Below are 14,756 nucleotides of genomic sequence, written 5' to 3'. Positions count from 1 at the left end.
CATAATAACTTAACAAGAGGCACTTCTACTGTGTCAAGACAGTTCACGTGCATGTGAATTTCAAAGAGATGTATTAGACTAGCAATCATCAACTCATTCAAAATGAACAATAGATGCTAAGTGTATTTGTCTGTGGTTATCTATACCGGGTTAGAAGTTTCACAATGTAACTAAATTAGCTTGTAGATGCTAATTCCCTTTCGTGGCTTAATTGCCTTAATTATGTGTGCAAGGTGTTCAGTTAGCCTTAAAATCAAAGATGTAAGACACTTCAGGAAACCAATCATTTCTACATTATCTTCAGCTTAACTATCTGTGTTATAATGGAAGAACGGCTAATTACCTTATGTGAATGAATGTAACTAGTTTACTGGGTATGCACAGGAAATAGAAGATTATCTTCAAAGCAAAGTACAACAGGCCATCCGCATTGGGGGAAGGGCCTTCTGTGACAATTTCTGTGAGGTAGGCTTGTCAGCCTGGTAGAATAGCTATAAAAGAGAAGGCTCGGGCCTGATCCTATCATCTCTAGACTGCTTAAATGTTGAACAGGGACAGTGTAAGCCATAGACAGAGATCTTCCAAATAATCATTTGGAAGAACCTGGAAAATGCCTGGAAAAACTAACAGACTTTACATCTAAGCTGCCTTTGGATTCTGATCTGTTGGGATGATTCCAGAGAGACTTTACAAACCAGCAGTTTATTCCATCACTGTTGTGATCCTGAACTATGAACATGGAAAGTCACTTGTCTGGATATTGATCTTTTAACCATTTGTAACTCTTCTTTCTTTTAACAATAAATCTTAGATTTAGTTAAGGATTGGCTGACAGCGTGATATTTGGGGAAGACCTGAGATTCACATTGACCTGGGGATAAGCATCTGGGCCTTTATGATCAGTGAACCCCACATATGGTGAATCAGGTTTCCAGTAACCCTCACTATATTAGACATAGAATATCAGGGTTAGAAAGGACCTCAGGAGGTATCTAGTCCAACCCCTGGCTCAAAGCAGGACCAATCCCCAGACAGATTTTTACCCCAGTTCCCTAAATGGCCCCCTCAAATACTGAACTCACAACCTGGGGTTTAGCAGGCCACTGCTCAAACCACTGAGCTATCCCTCCCCCCTCTTCCAAGACAGAGATGTTTAGATGGGAGCCAAGGTCTGGAATGCCAAAAAGGGGACCATGTTTGGCATCTTGTTAACTACGGTGGAAGCTCTTTTGTTGTCGACTTGGTGAATCTAATGATAGAATAAGCCATCAGTTTGGTGGTTGTCTCCTCTACTTCTTGCAGTCTGCCCGCAGTGTGGTCACAGCATTGTTGTGTAAACCTCTCACTCACGGAAGCAGAGGGATGTTAGTCACCTTGAGATCCCAGCTGCTGTCCTGGAAGAGTTTTTCATGCATTTGCGTTGAGTGTCAGATCTGATGTAAGCAGGGAAGTCAGCTCAAGGAAGAGTAAGGCTATACTCACTGTGCTATGAACTACCTCTTGATAGGCAGTCTGCAGCTGGGTGCTGGCCTGCAAGGCCCGTTCTCTCCCACTCCTTCCCCGAACTGAACCATGTCCTGAGGAGCTGTTGGTAGAGCAGGGGAATGGACAGAGTTAGTACCAGAAAATCCCTCCCAAAAGTTCCTCTTAAACAGGTTTAATTGTCACTAAAATCCCTCTCCAAAGCATCTGACCTCCATGTAGCAAAGGAATTACATGTCTAATGGAAGAGCCCCTTAGATATACAAGTCCCAGGGCCAGATTCACCTCTGGTGATTGAAGCCAAAGGAGTTACATGAGAGATGAATCTGGGCCCGTGTATGTGATGTCTGCTGTAGACTGTCTGATGGGAGCTGTCTAGCACATTGCATGCTGTTTGATGTCTGCTGCTGTGGTCTATTTCCTGGGCAACTTCTCCCACATTGATTGGCAAAATGACAGAGAGGAGCATTTCTTTTTATTAATTTGAATAAGAGCAGAGAAGTCCCCCCAGCCCAGCTCCTTTTATAACTTCATTTTTATACTGAACGTGCATCAAACTCCCCACCCCTCAGCCCTTCACAATATTCTGTTCATGTCTGAGGAACAGGAAGTTTCCTCTGAATGAGTTTCCATACACAGGGCTTAACTCAATATTCATGAATTTCTCTTAGAAGAAGTGATTAGTTTCAACTGGTTCTCTTCGATTTGGCTACTGCAGTGGTGATTTTCTTGCCGCTCCAAGTAGTGTCAACGACATTGTAAGAACTTGGTCCCAATCCAGCCCTGGCATAAAATGGCATAGCTTCCGTGGATTTCAGTGGGGCACATGCCCGCTTATCCCAGGAAGAATTGGGTGCTTTCTCCTAAAATTCACTCCATTGTTGAAAATTCCTCCACAACTGAAGCTTGACCCCTAAATCTCTGACTCTTCCTGCTGTAACACAAGAAACAATCTCCACCACGGTTCAATGGTCTCTCACATCAGACATTTCCTGGAACCAGTCTGCGGTTGGTTCTTCCTCCAGCAAAGTCTCTACTGTTGTGTTTTTGGTTGTCATGGTTTTGTTACTATGGCAACTGAGTTAGAATAATAGATAGCTCAGCCAGTTTCAGCCGGCTGAGTGAGCTCTCTGTATCTGTAAATAAAATGGCAGTTTTGTAAGCTGTCTGCTCTCTGGCCTCAAGTGATTGCTTCCTAAACCGGCTGCCCCAAGGATATAACAACCACTAGCTTGCCAAGGGCTTCCAAGGACCTCATGTAGAGTGACTGAAACCAGAAAAGAAGGAGTGAGGCTCAGCACAGATCATTTGTGTGTGTGGGCTGGGGAAAGCTAACCATAACCTTGCCAGAGAGGCCATGTGTGACTGCCATCACCCAGTGCCTGCTGGGCAGAAATACAGTGGATGGTGCCGGAGGAGAACTGTTGTCACGTACTTGTATATGCAGAGCATCCTTTGCTGTCCCGTCTTCCTCTTTCATCTTCTCCAAGGGAGGAAGGGGAAATAAACTTTTGAAGCACTGACCAAGGAGCTCACAGTTTTCCTCCACGGTCAGAGATGGTTTGAGCTTGCTGGCAGAAGAAAGATAGAGAGAAAAGTCATGTATTAGACTCAGTACCACCTCCAAGTAAAAGAAATGGGTCCAATGACTAGAGATTGTCCCAATCTAGAACCCCAAGTGCAAACAACCCTTCACTTTGCACCTCTATTAAGTATTGGCTCCTCTAGAAGTAAAGCTAAAACTTCAAATCTCATTTTAGAGAAACCCACAAGCTTTCTCCCCCCTACCAGCTAGCCAGACACCTCCCTCCCCATCTGAACTCTGCTCCATTGTACTGCATGCTCCACAACCTCCAATCTTGTGTCTTTCGAGCACAAACCCCCAAATGGACACATTCAAATCCTTAAGAACTGAAGTCCTGCTGGTGAGCAGCATGTGAGCCACAGGGCCACCCAGAGGATTCAGGGGGCCTGGGGTCTTCAGCACGGGGAATTGCCGCCGAAGGCCCAGCACTTCGGCGGTGGGTCCCGGGGCGAAAGTTCCCCCCGCCGCCGAATTGCTGCCGAAGACTGGACCCCCGTGAGAGTTTTCCAGGGCCCCTGGAGTGAAGGACCCCACCCAGGGGCCCTGAAAAACTCTCGTGGGGGCCCCTGCAGGGCCCGGGACCTGGGGCAAATTGCCCCATTTGCTCCCCCCGGGCGGCCCTGGTGAGCCAAACCCTGCAGGCATTAGACTGCTCCCAACCTGACTTTCATGAATTAACAAATAAGAAGGCATCACAGTGCCAGGAAATATGGCAGAAAATAGCCTACCTCAGATGTCCAATGGCAAGAACTGCCTGGTAGCGAACTGGAGATGTCAGGGAATCCAGTGGTTCCGTCAGTGATTTCCCTACACCCCCCTGAATTTTCCCAACCCCCCCCTCCCTAGTTTTGTGAGCTAGTTACATACCAATTTAGTGACTGTTTGGAAATCTGGCTGGGGCGGAGGGTTTGGGGCTTTGGAGAGCTCAGGGTAGGGCCGGGGCCCGATCCAGGCAGGGCCGGGGAGAGACCCAGCTCCAAATATTGCTGGAGCAGAGCACCCGGCCCCTGAATATTCCTGGAGCCGGGCACCGCAGGTGTATATAACCTGCCGCCTATGCACGGGTTAACCCTAAAGCGCAAACCCCAATGGTATTGAGACAAAGGTGTGGCATGATGACAAAAATGATTGTAGGTGGACCCTTGCAATGAATTTGTTGTTATTGCTAATGGTAATTTTGTAACTATTGTGTTTTTATTACCAAGAACTTTAAAAATGTTCCAGCTAAGGTGACCAGATGTCCCCATTTTATAGGGACAGTCCCGATATTTGGGGCTTTTTCTTATATAGGCTCCTATTACGCCCCACGCCCTGTCCTGATTTTTCACACTTGCCGTCTGGTCACCCACATGTGTGGGTCCCAGCTGCTCCCTGCTCCCCTCACTGAAGCAGGTGTGCAGGGTTACTGCCCTGGGAACTGCAGGGCATCAGTGGACATGGGGCTGGCTGGAGGCAGGGCAGGGGCTGACTGGAGGTAGGGTCTGGCTGCAGGCAGGGCAACGGGTGCAGGGCTGGTGCGGGCAGGACAGGGTGTGCGGCAGGGGTGGGCAGGAGACAGGCTGGCTGAGGGCAGGGAGTGCGGGGCTGGCTGGAGACCGGGGCTGGAGGCAGGGCAGGGAATGCGGGGCTGGCTGGAGACGGGCCGGTCAGGCAGGGCTGGTGCAGGCAGGGGCTGGCTGCGGACAGGGCTGGCTGCGGACAGGGGTGCAGCACACCCTGTACGGTGGTTGCCCCTCTTCCTCCCTCCCCACCAGGGTAGCAGCAGCAGCCCGGGCTCAGGGGCTATTTAAAGGGCCCAGGGCTCCCCTGCTTCTACCGCCCCAGCCCTTTAAATAGCCGCCAAAGCTGCACCACTTCCCCAGAGCTCCCCAGGCCCTTTAAATACCCCCCGCCCGGGGGAAGCCGTGTTATACCAATATAATAAAAACCAACAGGATCTAATTAAGAGGGATAAGGCAAAGATGCCACATTTATTGTAAATACCATAACAAAACAAAAGACAACAGTAAACAACGTTGTTTTACTACTTATTTCTATCACTACTTATTCCTTATACACACACACACACACACACACACACACACACACACACACACACACATATATTCATTCACACAATCATTCATTCAGGTTCTGTACAGATGTTATAGTTACCAGCCTAGACATTGCTCATGCCAAGTTACTGGCCAGGTATCTTGGTCATGAGGATGGAGCCAAGTCTGTGTCAGATGCATTTGATGCTCCTGGAGGCTGGCAGCAGAACCATAGACTCAGGCTGTGGCTACACTTAGCACTTCAAAGCGCTGCTGTGGTAGTGCTGCGCGGCAGCGCTTTGAAGCGCTAAGTATCAGAGGGCACCAGCGCTGGGAGCACCAGCGCTGGGAGAAAGCTCTCCTGCGCTGTCCATACTCCACCTCCCTGTGGGAATAGAATAACGGACAGCGCTGGGAGCCGCTCCCCAGCGCTGGGGCTTTGACCACATGGCGCTTGCAGCGCCGCAATTTGCAGCGCTGGAGAGGTGTGTTTTCACACCCTGCAGCGCTGCAAATTTGTAAGTGTAGCCAAGCCCTCAAAGTCCTCAGTCTTTAGATTCCAGTTTGATAGGAATTTATTCCTATGTCAGTCCATGAGAGTTGCTTCATTTTGCTGTTGCTAAATCAATCAGCAGGTGGCTGGCTCCATTCTGTCAGATGCTTGTTTTTCCTTCCTTTGAGGTAGTGGGGGTCATCTGGTTGATCCCACTTGACACCTTCTTCAGCCGACACTGAATTCTTCAGGCTGGTAACTTCCTAACCATTCATTCATTGTTTAAACTAGGCATGCATTCACATACATTCTCTATCTTAATTACATCTAGTTCACTGTCTTTTACCTTTAGGGTGTTACCAATTTATGTGACCCTCCTGTCTTTTAACAAGCAAAGATAAAGTGAGATGAAAACTTACAGAGGTGGGGATCTCTATTTATACACTATAACAGCTACTGTTTTGGCTTACTTAGAGATAATTAATGTTTAACAAGTTTTATACAAAGTATTTCTTTGAGCTTAACAAGTTTTATACCAAGTATCTCTTTGAGCAGGCTTCACACAGATACAGCTGGTGGCTTGCAGGTTAGAGGCTAAATGTTGGGAATCACAAATTTACTTCTAACATAAACCTTACATTATAAAGTATTATTTAACAATAAATTAATAAATCATTTCTTTTATAAACCATGTTTAATATAAACCTTCTTTAATATCCCTACAGCCGGGCCACCCCGGTACAGCGCACCGGCTCTTGCCAGTACACTGTACTGGGGCTTGGGCACAGGGCCCTCTAGGGGCGGGGCCCGATTCAGGGGAATTGGTTGAATTGGCCTAAAGCTGGCCCTGCTGGCAGCTCCAGCCTTTTTATAGGCAGAGGCTGGCTGGTGTGTCACACAATCTCTATATTACTCGCCTGAGATGGGTCACCTGTTACTTGTGGCTCTGAATATGCATATAAGGAAATATCCCAAAAGGTCTGACCATCTATGGCCATCAGGTACCAGTGATATGGAAGTGCCATCACCACAGCGGTGACCATAAAGTCAGGTGTTTTGACCACCTATGGCCTGTGATGTTATGGGCGTAATATAATATCTTATTCAGCCAATCACTCAGACAAAGAAGTTGTTTATATCTGCAGAAGATAATGCTGCCTGCTTCTTGTTTACACTTCTCTGCACGAGATGTCACTATTGTTTCATTGGCAATGGAGTGTGATGTCACAGACTGTGTACATCATCATGTAATGACTGACTGCACCCACCACTTTTAAACCACTTGGTTTGCACCCATGCCCTTAATCCTGTCCTAAAATTACCTTTTCATGTCACTAAGCTCTCTTGTTGCTGTGGGGTACTGTAGGTGTGAGGCAGGGCGGGTTGGGAGAAGAAATATTCTTTATCTGAAGAAGTGATCTGTATGAGGAAAACATTTGAAAACTTGTTTACTGGGTAATGTGAGTTCTTCACTCTACTTGATAGCATTTCTCTGCTTGTAACATGAACTTGTGAACACCACATCCAAGCAATTCCAAAATTCCAGGAATATTCTAGGCATCAGTGAGCAGAACCGTATTGGTTTTGGTGAAAATTGGAATGGGAAATAGACCAGTCGTGCTTAAGTTAGGTTTGGCGCCTAACTCCTATTGAAATCAGTGGGTGTTATGCACCTAATCTGCTGGTGCAATTTTCAAAAGCACCTTTAAGCATCTGTTTGCATCTTAAGCACCTAAATATCTTTGAAACACTGGTCCTTCATCTCTGCCTCAGTTCCCCATCTATAAATGGAGGTTAATAATACTTTATCCTACTGTTTGCCTATCTTGTCTATTTGTTTAGATTGTATTTGAGGCACGGGACAATCTCTTACTATGTTTTTGTAATGGGAACCTGAATTTTGGTTGGCACATCTAAACACTACCATAAAACAAAAAATGATCAGCCCCATAATATAAAGGCCCACCAATGATCTAGTTTTCAGGGCAAGTCACAGGCCCAGCTGCCTCAGAGGAAAGTCTGAGAAACACAATATCAAACAATTATGGATTAATATTTATATTTATATCCCTTCTACATTTTGTATACCAGCGAAGTTTGGATGATATGGTCCATATAAATGTCTAATCCTTTTCTGAATCAGCAGCGTCTCACCCAGGAAACTCAACGCCAATCTCCTGAGGAGAGAGAGAGACACACACAATCAGACAGAGACTGAGGGCTTCCCCCACCTTTAGCAACAACTGAAACCCCTCCCCATAGGGACATGTCCTGATTTTATTTGCCCCCATGTTAACCCAGCCCAGAGCCTGCCCCCGCCTGGTGACAGTGGTGAGGGTGGGAGGAGGAGGCCGGCGTGAGCAGGGCAGGGCCTCGGGGAGGGCCACGGCAGATCTGGGGCTGCTCTGAGGGTCACAAAGTGCCCGTGGGCGCGAGGCTGCAGCCCGGAACTGCCGGACAACGCACAGCTTGACTCTGCCCCTCGGTCCCTGCGCACAGGGCGGGACCTCGCCCGGCCCGCGGCCCCAGGCCGCGCTCGTGGGGCTGCTCCCGGCAGCTCAGCCCCTGCCCCACCTGCTGCTGCCCCCAGGCCCGCGGGGTGAAGCCCTTTCACTCCGCGCTGCCTCTGCCCTATGGCCCCCCCGCCCCAGCCCGGCTCCCGGGGCAGGGGCGCGACAGGGGCTGGGCCTGGCGCCTGGCACTGGGGGTCTGAGCCCCCAGCCCGTGCGGAGCCGCCACTCACCGTCCCGCCGCAGCGCTCCTCGGACCTGCCCGCCCGGCCGCGGCTGCCCGCCCCGGCCGAGCCCCCAGCAGCGCCGGGCGGAGTCCCACTGGTGCCGCCCGCGAGGACTGAGCGCGCAACCCCGCGGCTCCCGGGGCTGGGGCCGCCCCTGGCGCGGCGGATTCGAATCCCAACGGCCGCAGCACGCGCCCGGGGCGGGGCGGGGGGCGGCGAAGCCTCGGGGCGAGGGAAGCGGGGCATTACCCCTCGCGCCGAGTCTCTGTCCCGCGCTCTCTCCGCCAATCAGGGAGCGGGGAGGGGCGCAGTGAAGTGACGGGATAGGGCCCCTCCTCCACTAGAGGCCGCCTGCCAGAGGGAGAACTACACTACCCAGTGTGCACTGGGAGGGGGCGCGTTGTCTGAGCAACCAGGCCGTCCCTGCCGCTCTGAGAAGAGCCAGGAACTACAACTCCCAGCCTGCCCCGGGCGCCCCGTCCTCTCGAGCCCAGGGAAGGGCGGGTCCCTGGGTCAACCTGACACCTCTCCCCCCCCCCCCCGTGCAGTGTATTGACCTGCCCCCGTAGGAACGTGCCGCGCTGCTTCGCCCCCTGCACAGAGCAGCTGAGCGGGGCGGGGGGAGGGGCGAGGACCGGGGCCGCCGAAGCTCCCGCCCCCCAAACCTGGCGGGGGGGGGGGCAGGTCTGTGCGGGGCAGGTGAGTGCCGGGTCTGTCTCCGTCCGGTGACTTTACACCTGTGTCTGCACCGCGGGGATGGTCCCAGCGCCCCTTGTTTGCTGGGGCTTTAACCCCGGGTGAGCTGGTTTCTGTGCGTGTCTGAGGAGCCTTGTACCCGGCTACTGGTCAGCGCCTCACTCCCGCTGTCCCTCCCCAGCCACCCCCTTCCTCCTCCCTCGGGCGAGCCCGGCTTTGAACACCCCCTGCAGTAACAGTGTCACCCACAGACAAAGCTGCCACTGAACTGAATTAACCCTCCTCATCCCCGAGCCCCCCCACGCGCCGCCCCGTGCCCCCAAACCCAGCCCCCCCCCCAGCGGTGCGGCCCGCACGCGGCCCCAGCCCCGAGGTCCCTGCCTCACATCACCTGTCCCTTCCTCCAATGCCCCACCCTCACTCTGCCCCTTCCCCCGAATCCCCACTCCCGCACTGCCCCTCCCCAATACACCCCTCCTCTGTCCTCACATTGCCCCTTCCCCCAAGCTCCCGCCCCTGCACCACCCAGTGACCCAGGAGCAGGCCAGACCCGGGACGGGGGAGGCATAAACATGCTTTGCTCTGCCACAGACCTCTGAGTGTCCTTGGGCACATCACTCAGCCTCTCTGGGCCTCAGTTCTCCCGTGCGGGAAATGGGGCTGGTGGTGCTTCCCGCCTTGCGAGCCTGGGAGGAGAACTACCCTACAAATTAGGAAGATGCTGGGATCCTGGAGTCATGGGGAGGTTCAGGGGAGCATATTAGCACCATCATTTGGTATATGGAGTCTGTTTGGAAACAAAATATTTCCCTGAAGTCATTCCAAATCCTGTATTCAGCTATAACCTTGGGAAATACGTAATGGAGCGGTGTGGTTTTTCCTTGTGTAGCCAGCAACGACCTGGCACCACCCCCAGCTCTGCCCCCTTCCTGCCACTGCGACCCCATCTCACCTCCTGACCCTGGCTGGGCACCCCGCAGCCCCTCGTAGCAGGGGGCTGTGTAGGGGGGTCTCCTTGCAGCCCTCAGTGGGTGTCTGGTGGGTGCTGTCACCTCTGCCAGAGACCCCCAAGAAACTCACTAGCTTCCTCCTCATGTGGGGAAGGGCTCCTACTTTCTGACGTGGGAGGGAGATTCCGTGATGTCAGAGCCCGTGGGAGGAGGGGTTCTAATCACGAGTCTGGAGTGGCAGGGCAACCCCCTCCCCCAGTCAGATTCTGCTAGGGGGCTGGGCAGGGATCTCTAGGGAGGGAGACACAGGAAAAAACAGTTGCCACTATGGAACCCAGGAGTCCTGGCTCCCAGTCCCCCGCTCTCACCTCTAGACCCCACTCAGCTCCCAGAGCTAGGGATAGAACACAACCCCCACCCTGCTCTGACCATTAGACCCCAATCCCCTTTTAGGCTCACTGACTCGTCTATCCACCCAGCCCACCTGTCCATCCCTTTGCTGCAGGTTTCTGGGGTCACCCCTGCTCTGCACTCCCCCAGTGCAGCCCAAGACCTTTCCTCCCCCCAGCCACATTTCCTCTCCCCCCTCGTGCTGGATCATCTGCTTGGCCCCCCACCGCCTCTTGAGGTGTGCTGTGCGGCGTGACTGGGGATTGTGCAATGGCTCAGCACCAGGCAATGCAGAATGTAAACCACAGACGCTGCCCTGCCCGACCCCACCGGAGCTGCCGTCCAGGGCATCGGGCCCAGTGCCCTGCACCTGTGCCCTCCTGCCCCACGAGGGCGAGCTACAGTCCCCACCACGTTCCGCAGAGGAGAAGGGTCAAGCCAACCAGCCCATTTAGGATGGGGAAATCAACACCCTTTTTTCTGCACAGCCACTGACCATCAGCAGGATTCCTCCTCCTCCTCCTCCCTCCTGTGCTTCAGTGCGACTAAATCTCCGCACCTAGACAGCCGGTCCATCCGCTGCACCCCAGTCCCCCTTACCTAAGCCTCCCTGCCAAAGTCCTGCACCTGACCCCATAGAATTAAGTCTCATATGTCTTTGGGATCTCAACTTCTTGTGCCCAGAGAGTCTCAGCCCCCTCAGTAGATGATCTTAGTCTGAGAAACATAGTGTCTGTCTTCTCCAAAGAAGTACTTGGAGAGAGTTTTCTTATGTGACCATGTGGCCTAATGGATAAAGTAGCTGACTTTGGATCAGGTGATTGAGGGGTCAAGTCCCGTTGTGCTTGTGCAGTTTTACCTTCATGCTGAAAGTCCTGCTCCCTTCAGGGCTGGAACCTCTTCTTGGCCACTCAGGCCAATGCTCTGGCTTAAGCAAGAGCCCCGGGAAGGAGTTGGGGGGTGGGCGTCACAAAGGCTGGGGCATGAGCCCCAGGTGCTTCCAGTCTCGCCTTTGCCATTCCTGACTTGCCAAAGAAAATGGGCATCTGCCCAGGCTAGCATGTAGAGCAGTTTCCCTCTTCCAAATGTGCATCTGTCCCTGTGCTTGAGGGTTTGCTAAATAGCACCGTGGGAGCTTGGGGTTTCTCTGCTTCTCGCCAGCTGGGAAAAGCCTCTTTGGATAAAATCTCCTGCCCCACTGCAAAAGTGAGCATGGAGAGTGGGAACGGTTAGAGGCCCCACCGGTGGCTGGCCCTGCTTTCCTACCGTCTTCTGATGTTGGCCACAGACCATCAGCAGCCGCTGCGCATGCTGATCTGTGGGTGGCCTTCAGTGGGGGTTTGGCATGGCAGGGAGCAGGCTGGCCAGGGGTCTTTGTCGCTGTCTGCTGGCCATGCATAGGCATGGTCCTCCTCCTCTGAACAACCAGAGTTAGTCTGTGCTTGAAAAGAGAGACACAGGAGACTCAAGACAAGAGGGTGAGAAAGATCGAGAAAGGACCTATGAAGACAGCCCACACAACAGGGACACTGCCTGGTGAAGGGATGTGGAGGCACCAAATTGCCCCATTTTCCTGGTGCCCTATGCAGCTCCGTACTGCTCCAGCGGCCAGCCCGATCCCCGACTGGCTGAGCCGGCCAGGAAAGCTGCCCTGCTCTGCCTCTTCCCCAAAGCCCCTACCCTGCCTCTTCCCACCCCTGCTCCATCCCATCTCCCCCCCCACTCCGCCCCTTCCCCTGAGCTACATCCCGGTGGACTGCAGGAGGGATCAGGTGCACCCTGCACTCACCGGGCGGTGGGAAGTGGAACGACCTGGCCCCAGCCCGCTCTGCTCCACCAGCTCCCAGCTGCACCGCTGGTGATTGTTGGGGGGTGTTTCCCCACCCCACCCCCCAAGTTCCAAGGCTGGGAGCAGAGTGCAGCGGGCTGGGGCCGGATCACTCCACTTCCCACCGCCCTGTGAGTGTGGGGTCGGGCCTGCCCTGCAATTCCCGGGCGGCGGGAAGTGGAGTGACCTGGCCCCAGCCTGCTCCACTCTGTCAGCTCGGGCTGGGGGACGGGGGTGCTAACGGGGGGGATGGGACTAGGGAACGGGGAACAGGGACACAGGCAAGGCTCTGTGGTGTCAGAGCTGGGAAGTGGGACGTGGGGTGAACACTCTGCAGTGTCAGAGTTCATAGACTCATAGACTTTAAGGTCAGAAGGGACCATTATAATCGTCTAGTCTGACCTCCTATACAACGCAGGCCACAGACTGTCACCCACTCCTGTAACAAACCCCTGACCTATGTCTGAGCTACTGAAGTCCTCAACTCGACGTTTAAAGACTTCAGGGTGCAGAAAATCCTCGAGCAAGTGACCCGTGCCCCACGCTGCAGAGGAAGGCGAAACCCCCCCAGGGTCTCTGCCAATCTGCCCTGGAGGAAAATTCCTTCCTGACCCCAAATGTGGTGATCAGCTAAACCCTGAGCATGTGGGCAAGACTCACCAGCCAGCACCCAGGGAAGAATTGTCTGTAGGGATGTGGGAAAACGCTCTGCAGTGTCAGAGCTGGGAAGGAACAATGTGGAACAGACTCTATCAGTGTATAGAGATAAGCCTGACTGGTGTGAAGGGCTTCGGAATCTGCTTGCTTGAAATTAACCCCAGTAAACTTCACTTTGCCTGTGCTTCCGACTTCTGGTCTTTTGCTGCCTGCGTGACAAGAACCAGGGAAGTGGGCAGGGAAGGAAAGCCCTCTAACAATGGCACCTTCTCCTCTAGGTGGAAAAGAGGAGACTAAGGGGGGATATGATAGAGGTCTATAAAATCATGAGTGATGTTGAGAAAGTGGATAAGGAAAAGTTATTTACTTGTTCCCATAATACAAGAACTAGGGTTCACCAAATGAAATTAGTAGGTTTAAAACAAATAAAGGAAGTTCTTCTTCATGCAGCGCACAGTCAACTTGTGGAACTCCTTGCCTGAGGAGGTTGTGAAGGCGAGGACTATAACAATGTTTAAAGGGAACTGGATAAATTCATGGTGGCTAAGTCCAAAAATGGCTATTAGCCAGGATGGGTAAGAATGGTGTCCCTAGCCTCTGTTTGTCAGAGGATGGAGATGGATGGCAGGAGGAAGATCACTTGATCATTGCCTGTTAGGTTCACTCCCTCTGGGGCACCTGGCATTGGCCACTATCGGTAGACAGATACTGGGCTAGATGGACCTTTGGTCTGACCCGGTACGGCCTTTCTTATGTTCTTATGTTTTCCACTGCCCAGGAGACCCAGCCAGGGACTGATGTGCTGGAGATATGTTGGGAAAAGGAACTGTCTGAATTGCCAAGGCAGGAAGCCAACAATCTACAGCAACATCATTAACCACAAACTCACTCTGAGCATGCTCCAGCCAGAAGGGAAATGGGCAGGAATTCTTGCTGTTCAGCCATGGCCACACATACAGAGATGCACAGCAGTGAGGGTGCTGGGCAAGCTGGTCTGAGCGAACAATTGGAAATGATCCTTCCGTTAGAACAGAACCAGAGTGTAGAAAGGCCCTGTGTTAAGTGGTTGAGGCTGAGGCCTTAGGAAGCTGGCCTACGATACCATAGGGATCTTTCTGTGGAGGTTTGATTCTTGCCAGCTAGGGGAAGCTGGTGTGTGGTGTCTTTGTGGCTGCACTTTCAGTGATGCAGGTTTCTCTATCCCGTTGTTCCAGGGTCATCCTACTAGATTGCCAGCTGCTTTTCAGCTGCAGTGTGGAGACTGTTTGTGTGTGTGGAGAGACAGTGTGTGTGTGTGTGTTGGGAAGAGTGAGTGTGTTGAGGTAGGTAGGAGCGGATCATTATTATCCCTACTTGAAAGAGGAGACGCTCAGGCTGAGAAAGGAGAATTGAATTGTCGAAGAAAAACTCAATTCTCGCTTTTGTTTGGATGCAGCAAAATCAAATACTATATTATTTCTCCAGTAATTACAATGGAGGAGAGAGTGCCATAGGACACAGGGTCCTGGACAGGTCTCTCAACTGGTAAACAATTACATCAAGCCTTTATACATTTGTTACAGACAAGCTTAGACAATCATGGAGACAGTAAAAAGCAACAAATACATTTTGTTTATACATAAGCTTTTCTGCTATCTTACTAGAAAAAGCAAGACTGCACATTGCAAGGTCGTAATACTTTCACACAGTTCACTCTGTCTTACCTTGTCTTGCTTCTACAAATCTCACGTCATAAGGGTCACAGTATGGCCTGACTCTTGCTAACTGACTAACATGCATTAAAATCCCCTTCAAATCCTTATTAATTCTTTCCTTGCTTCCACAGACTTGTCTTAGGTCACAAAGCCAGTCAATGGCTGAATTGGGAATAGGACCCCCAGAGCCCTGATTTTCAAATTAACCATC

Source organism: Mauremys reevesii, linkage group 17 (genome assembly GCF_016161935.1).
Source record: "Mauremys reevesii isolate NIE-2019 linkage group 17, ASM1616193v1, whole genome shotgun sequence".
Classification (NCBI taxonomy): domain Eukaryota; kingdom Metazoa; phylum Chordata; order Testudines; family Geoemydidae; genus Mauremys; species Mauremys reevesii.
The sequence above is the reverse complement of the archived record's forward strand: the minus strand, read 5'-3'. Positions refer to the sequence as shown.